Source organism: Callithrix jacchus, chromosome 13 (assembly GCF_049354715.1).
Source record: "Callithrix jacchus isolate 240 chromosome 13, calJac240_pri, whole genome shotgun sequence".
Classification (NCBI taxonomy): domain Eukaryota; kingdom Metazoa; phylum Chordata; class Mammalia; order Primates; family Cebidae; genus Callithrix; species Callithrix jacchus.
In genome coordinates, this window is record NC_133514.1 from 38,980,463 (window position 1) to 38,988,392 (window position 7,930).

The window sequence follows — 7,930 nt, forward strand, 5'->3', positions numbered from 1 at the left end:
GCAGCTCAGTTCTTTGTTTTCTTTTCTTTTTGAGACAGTCTTGCTTTGTCACCCAGGCTGGAGTGCAGTAGAACAATCTTGTTTCACTGCCACCTCCACCTCACGGATTCACGTGATTCTTCTGCCTCAGCCTCCTGAGTAGCTGGGATTATAGACATGCGCCACTGTACCTGGCTAATTTTTTGTATGTTTAGTAGAGATGGGGTTTCGCCATGTTGGCCAGGCTTGTCTCGAACTTCTGGCCTCAAGTCATCTGTCCATCACCTTGGCATCCCAAAGTGCTGTTTCTTTAATCTGAACTTTCTTACCTGTAAAATAGGGATATATGCAGAGCATGGTGGCTCATGCCCGTTTTCCCAGCGCTTTGGGAGGCTGAGGCAGGCAGATCACTTGAGGTCAGGAGTTTAATACCAGCCTGGCCAACATGGCGATACCCCATCTCAACTAAAAATACAAAAATTAGGCCGGGCGTGATGACTCATGTCTGTAATCCTAGCACTTTGGGAGGCCAAGGCGGGTGGATCACGAGGTCAAGAAATCGAGACTATCCTGGTCAACATGGTGAAACCCTGTCTCTACTGAAAATACAAAAAATTAGCTGGGCGTGGTGGCGCATACCTGTAATCCCAGCTATTCAGGAGGCTGAGGCAGGAGAATTGCCTGAACCTAGGAGGCAGAGGTTGCGGTGAGCCAAGATCACGCCATTGCACTCCAGCCTGGGTAACAAGAGCGAAACTCCGTCTCAAAAAAAAAAAAAAAAATTAGCTGGGTGTGGTGGTGTGCCCGGTAGTCCTAGCTACTTGGGAGGCTGAGGCAGGAGAATTGTTTGAATTTAGGAGGCAGAGATTGCAGTGAGCTGAGATCATGCCACTGCACTACAGCCTGGGCGACAGTGCAAGACTCAAAAAAAAAAAAATTGCCGGGCATGATGGAGCCCACCTATAATCCCAGTTACTTGAGAGTCTGAGGCACAAGAATCACTTGAACCCAGGAGGTGGAGATTGCAGTGAGACAGGATTGCACCACTGCATGCTAGCCTGGGAAACAAGTGAGACTAAGTCTCAAAAAAAGAAAAGAAAATTGGCCAGGTGTGGTTGCTTATGCCTGTATTCCTAGCGCTTTGGGAGGCCGAAGTGGGTGGATCACCTGAGGTCAGGAGTTCAAGACCAGCCTGGTCATCATGGTGAAACCCCATTTTTAAATATATATATATATATGGATATGCTTTTTATTTTTCGTAGAGATGGGGTCTTGTTATGTTGCCCAAGCTGGTCTCTGTGACCTCCCACCTCAACCTCCCGAAGTATTGATATTACAGATATGAACCACCACACATGATTTTTCTTTTCTTAATCCTCCCAGGTTAGTTATAAGGTTTAAATGAGGTAACAAATACATCAATAGCTCACAAGATAAAGTCCAGAATTCTTAGCACAATTCCAATTTGACCATCCCAGTACTCACCTGGATCCCTTCCAGCAGCGCTCAGCTCCCCCTATGGCACGTGCTGCCATCTGTCTGGTGCATACCTTCTTCACTCCAGGGATGCTCGCAGTGCGGTCTCCCCTCAAGGCTGTCCTCTGTGTCCCTCGTCACCCTACTCTTTAATTAGAATTCAATATTTTGGCCAGGCACGGTGGATCACGCCTGTTATCCCAGCACTTTGGGAGGCCAAGGCAGGTGGATCACTTGAGATCAGGAGTTCAAGGCCAGCCTGTCCAACATGGCGAAACCTCATCTTTACTGAAAATATAAAAATTAGCCAGGTGTGGTGGCACATGCTTGTAATCCCAGCTACTCAGGAGGCTGAGACAGGAGACTCACTTTAACCTGGGAGACAGAAGTTTCAGTGAGCTGAGATAGGGCTACGTGGCATTGCAGCCTGGGCAACAGAGCGAGATTCCATCTAAAAAAAAAATCCAATATTTTACCTTTTAGCCCCATCTTGATAATGTTTATCACAGCATCAATAAGATTCTTGCCAATTTCCCCTTGTTTTACATCTTTTTTTTTTTTTTTTTTTAGACAGAGTCTCGCTCTGTCACCCAGGCTAGAGTGCAATGGCACCATCTCAGCTCACTGCAACCTCTGCCTCCCAGGTTCAAGGGATTCTCCTGCCTGAGCCTCCTGAGCAGCTGGGATTATAGGCACACACCACCACACTTGGCTAAGTTTTGTATTTTTACTTTCACCATGTTGGCCAGACTTGTCTTGAACTCCTGACTTCAGGTGATCTACCTGCCTTGGCCTCCCAAAGTGCTGGGATTACAGGCGTCAGACACCACACCCAACCTTTTTTTTTTTTTTTTTTTTTTGAGACAAGGTTTTGCTCTGTCGCCTTGGCTGGAGCACAGTAGTGTAATCCCAGTTCACTGAATCTCCCAGGTCCAAGGGAGCATCCCACCTGAGTCTCCCAGGTAGCTGAGACTATAGATGCGCACCTCCATGCCCAGCTAATTTTGTTATTTATATTTTGTAGAGACAGGATCTCACTATGTTGCCCTGGCTGATCTTGAACTTCTGGGCTCAAGCAATTCTCTTGCCTCAGCCTCCCAAAGTGCTGGGATTACAGGCGTGAGCCACCGGGCCTTGCCTGCTTAACTTTTAAAAATCTCCTGTCTCTAATTGCTTGAACCCAGAAGGCGGAGGTTGCGGTGAGCTGAGATCGTGCCATTGCACTCCAGTCTGGGTAACAACAGTGAAACTCCAGCTCAAAAAAAAAAAAATCTCCTGTCTCTCTGTGAAAAGTGGGGCTAAGGCCGGGCACAGTGGCTCACACCTGTAATCCCAGCACTTTGGGAGGCCAAGTGATCATGAGTTAAACATATTGAGACCATCCTGGCCAACATGGTGAAACCCCGTCTCTACTAAAATACAAAAAATTAGCAGGGCGTGGTGGTGGGAGCCTGTCGTCCCAGCTACTCGGGAGGCTGAGGCAGGAGAATCACTTGAACCCAGGGGGCAGAGGTTGCATGAGCCGAGATTGTGCCACTGCACTCCAGCCTGGCGACAGAGTGAGACTCTGTCAAAAAACAACAAAAAAAGAAAAGGGGGGCTAATAATTGCATCTCATAGCATATGCCTGGCTGGCATCTAGCAGTCTCGAAATAAATTTTAGGGTGATGGATGCTTATATAACTTTAAATTCTGTTGGAGTCCCTTGTTTCCCCCCACGACCCACCATTTCAAGGATGCAAGCCAGACTTTCGATGCTGTTTCACAGGAATTTTGGCAGAGAACATAGACCTTTTGGTCTTTTGTAGTCACCTAAACCCGAAGAACAAACTGAATTTAACCTTCACAATATTTAATTTGACCTATGCACCATTTTAAGAACGTTTTGAATTCGTTGCCACTGTGACCTATAGGGACAGAAGACTGAACAGTGTTATCCAGGGGCCGGAAAGGAGGAAGGAGTTAAATAAAAGGGTCAGGAGTGATGAAAATATTCTGTATTTTGATCATGATAGTGGTTACATGACTATGCGTAGTTGTTAAAACTTATAGAAGTCTACACCAAAAAGGGTGAATTTTATTTTATATAAATTACACCTCAGTAAAACTGACCAGAAAAAAATTGTGTCTTGGTGATGGATTCCCAGGCATTCTGGGTTCCTGACCTTGAAGTCTGCCTAGCAGTGAGCGCTCTCTCTTCCTATTGGCCCCAGCTACGGACTTGGGCCCTGACACTACTCAGTTCTCTGGGTTTCCAAAGAAACAGGCTTTGAGGCCCTTTTTCTACTCCTGAATCTGGCCAAGTGGCAGCAACCACTGCTGAGTTGCTGAAGTCAGGGGGAAAGGGGATAAAGGAGAATGGGTAGAAAATAGGAGGCCGAGAGGGGGAATAGAGAGGCACAGCAATTAATCTGGACGGGAGAAAAGGCAGGCAGCACCTGATTTTATTCTGTTTCCAAATAGCCCTGGTAGAGTGTGGGGATTAGATAGGCAGGGCAGCCCTGGCCAAGGTGGACTGAGCCAGCGCTTTGGGACAGGCAAGCAACAGATATGCTCCATTTTCTTTATTTTTATTTTTTTGAGACAGTCTTACTCTATTGCCCAAACTAGAATGCAGTGGCGAGATCTCAGCTCACAGCAACCTCCACCTCCTGAGTTCAAGCAATTTTCCTGTCTCAGCCTTCTGAGTAGCTGAGACTACAGGTTTGTGGCACCATGCCGAATTTTTGTATTTTTATTAGAGACAGGGTTTTGCCATGTTGGCCAGGCTAGTCTCGAACTCCTGACCTCAGGTGATCTGCCCACCTTGGCCTCCCAAAGTGCAGGAATTACAGGCGTGAGCTACCACGCCCAGCTGATACGCTCTATTTTCTAGGCTTGTTTTCCAGTTCTTTCAAGGTAGAAAAATTTCCTTTTTTTTTTTTTTGAGACAGAGTCTTGTTCTGTCGCCCAGGCTGGAGTGCAGTGGTGCAATCTGGGCTCACTTCAACATCCACCTACTGGTTTCAAAGAATTCTCCAGACTCAGCCTCCCGAGTAGCTGGAATTACAGACATGCGCCATTATGTCCAGCTAATTTTTGTGTTTTTTAGTAGACAGGGTTTTACCATGTTGCTAAGGCTGTTGCGAACTCCTGGCCTCATGTGATCTGTCCACCTTGGCTTTTCAAAGTGCTGGGATTATAGACATGAGCCACTGTGCTAGGCCACAAAATTCACTTTTGATCTTTGGCCACTTAGATAAACACAAGACCAGCTTAATTGGTAAAAGCAAACACCCTTAAAGCAGTCTCTTGGCTGGGTGGCTCATGCCTGTAATCTCAGCACTTTGGGAGGCTGAGGTGGGTGAATCATGTGGTCAGGAGATCGAGACCATCCTGGCCAACATGGTGAAACCCTGTCTCTACTAAAAATACAAAAATTAGCTGGGTGTGGTGGTGTGCACCTGTAATCCCAGCTATTCCGGAGGCTGAGGCAGGAGAATCACTTGAATCTGGCAGAGGGAGGTTGCAGTGAGCCGAGATTGTGTCACTGCATTCCAGTGTGGTGAGAGAGAGAGACTCCGTCAAAACAAACAAACAAACAAACCAAAAAAAGCAGTCTCTTGCCCAGCACAGTGGCTCATGCCTGTAATCCCAGCAGTTTGGGTTAGGATTACAGGAGTGAGTCACCACACCGAGCCAGGGGTGCTATTTTATTTTATTTTAGTTTTTGAGACAGAAGAGGCAGTCAAGGAAGGGGAAATGTGACAGAGATCTGAAGATAGTGAGAGAAGGACTCATGCAGATTTCTGGGAATAGCATAGAGATTCAGTCCCATCAGGGGCACAGGTGATTTTCAGGAGTTGAAAAGAAAGATATAAAAATGGACATAGACTTAAAAAAATAAAAAAAAAAAAACAACTTGCTTTCACCATATTGGCCAGGCTGGTTTTTGAACTCCTGACCTCAAGCAATCTACCCACCTTGGCCTCCCAAAGTGCTGGGATTACAGGTGTGAGCCACTGGCCTGGAAGAAACTAATAAAGACCAAACAGAAGTATGAAATGAGACTGATCCTGAAGCCTAATAATACAAGAGTCCAGTAATGGTTGGGGAAGAAAGCAACTGGACTTCAGTATCTGCGAAGACTGGCTTGGGTAAGCTGAGGGCAAACCATTGCACTGGGCAGTCAGAGAACTAAGAAGGCAGCAGATAGTCTGGAGAGTTTTATCCTTTAGGTCCAAGTCTTGGCCGCTGGCTGTATGATAAAGGTCTAAAGCAAGACATTACACACAATGACTGAAACCTGCTATGGCTTGGAAATTTTTTTTTTTGAGATGGAGTTTCGCACTTGTTACTCCAGCTGGAGTGCAATGGCGTGATCTCAGCTCACAGCAACCTTCACCTCCCAGGTTCAAGCAATTCTCTTGCCTCAGCCTCCCGAGTAGCTGGGATTACGGCATGCACCACCACACCCAGCTGCTTTTTGTATTTTTAGTAGAGATAGGGTTTAACCATGTTGGTCAGGCTGGTCTTGAACTCCTGACCTTGTGATCCACCTGCCTTGGCCTCCCAAAATGCTGGGATTATAGGAAATTCTTGGAATTTAAAGATTCTTGCATTATTGTGGCTAAGTCCCATTTCCACTGGTTTAACGTAAATCATAACTCTTGCCATTACAGTGGGACTTGATAGATGTTGAAAACACAAGATAACTGTAATGAATTCACATTTCTTGGAGGTGTCACATGTTTTGAAGCAGTGGAGCTCTGAAAAACAGATGTCATTCTGCTGAACTTCAGAGTCTCATGGTAGTCAGATAGACATGTTTTTCCAAAGTTGGCACTTCTTTCTTCATGTGGGTAGTTAATAGTACATTCTATTAAACCGTAAGATTATGGGCAAAATATTAGATTAGTGCAATTGTTTCTTCATAAATTACCTATTGTAAAATTAGCCCAGTGATTAATAGTTCAGAAGTCTAATGGTTTATAGGCATCTTGGGCAGTTTTAAAACCACCTGAGCTCATAAAATGTTGTTTATTTAATACTATAAAATAATTCACACACATAAAGGCCGAGCATGGTGGCTCATGCCTGTAATCCCAGAACTTTGGGAGGCCAAGGCTGGTGCATCACTTGCCAGGAGTTTGAGAACCAGCCTGGCCAATATAGTGGAACCCCATCTCTACTAAGAATACAAAAATTAGCCAGGGTGTGATGGTGCGTGTCTATAATCTCAGGTACTCGGAACCAGGGAGGCGCAGGTTGCAGTGAGCCAAGATCACACCTCTGCACTTAAGCCTGAGCGACAGAGCAAGACTCTGTCTAAAAAAAAAATAAAATAAAATCACACACATACAAATTAGATATAAAACCTTCTCTCTTTGCTTAACAGATAATAAAAGGGACTACCTGGAATAATCATAGTTTTCCTAAAATTAATGAGAGTCAGAGGAAGACTTATTCGACTAACCTAATAAGCCATTTTTTTTTTTTTGAGATGGAGTTTTGCTCGTTACCCAGGCTGGAGTGCAATGGCGCGATCTCGGCTCACCGCAACCTCCGCCTCCTAGGTTCAGGCAATTCTCCTGCCTCAGCCTCCTGAGTAGCTGGGATTACAGGCACGTGCCACCATACCCAGCTAATTTTTTGTATTTTTAGTAGAGATGGGGTTTCACCATGTTGACCCGGATGGTCTCGATCTCTTGATCCACCCACCTTGGCCTCCCAAAGTGCTGGGATTACAGGTGTGAGCCACCGCGCCCGGCCAATAAGCCAATTTTATACCATGTCTCCGCCTAGTTGGGCCTACTGTCTAACAACCCATGCTTCCTTCTGTTATTTATTTGAGATGGATTCTTGCCCTGTTGCCCAGGATGGAATGAAGTGGTGCGATCTCAGCTCACTGCAACATCTGCCTCCTGGGTTCAAGTGATTCTCTTGCCTCAGCCTCCCAAGTAGCTGGGACTATAGGTGAGCACCACCACACCCGGCTAATTTTTGCATTCTTAGTAGAAATGGGGTTTCACCATGTTGTCCAAGCTAGCCTTGAACTCCTGACTTCGGGCGATCTGCCCACCTCAGCCTCCCAAAGTGCTGGGATTATAGGCGTGAGCCACCGCACCCAGCATCCTTGAAGTACAAATCTGTTAAGCTTTTTATGCAATCATTACTTTTCAACAATCACACAAAATGCCATCACTATGGGCTTTCGGTCACTAAAATTCCATTTATGTTCCTTTTTGATAAGAACATAAGAGACTCAAGACTCAATTCAAAGGACTAGAAAACCTAATTAAATTAGCAGAAAATCTGAAGAACCAAGCACCTTAAGAACATGTTAGGTCTCATGGGGACTTAGTTTAGATCAGCCATGGGTGAAGCAGGAGCAAGAGCAACAGTTGATGTTGTTTCTCAAACATGAGTCTTCTGCAGTAGCCAGTAACTGGGAAACTCAGCTGAAAGCTCCCTCCTCAAGGCTGAAAATTTGTAT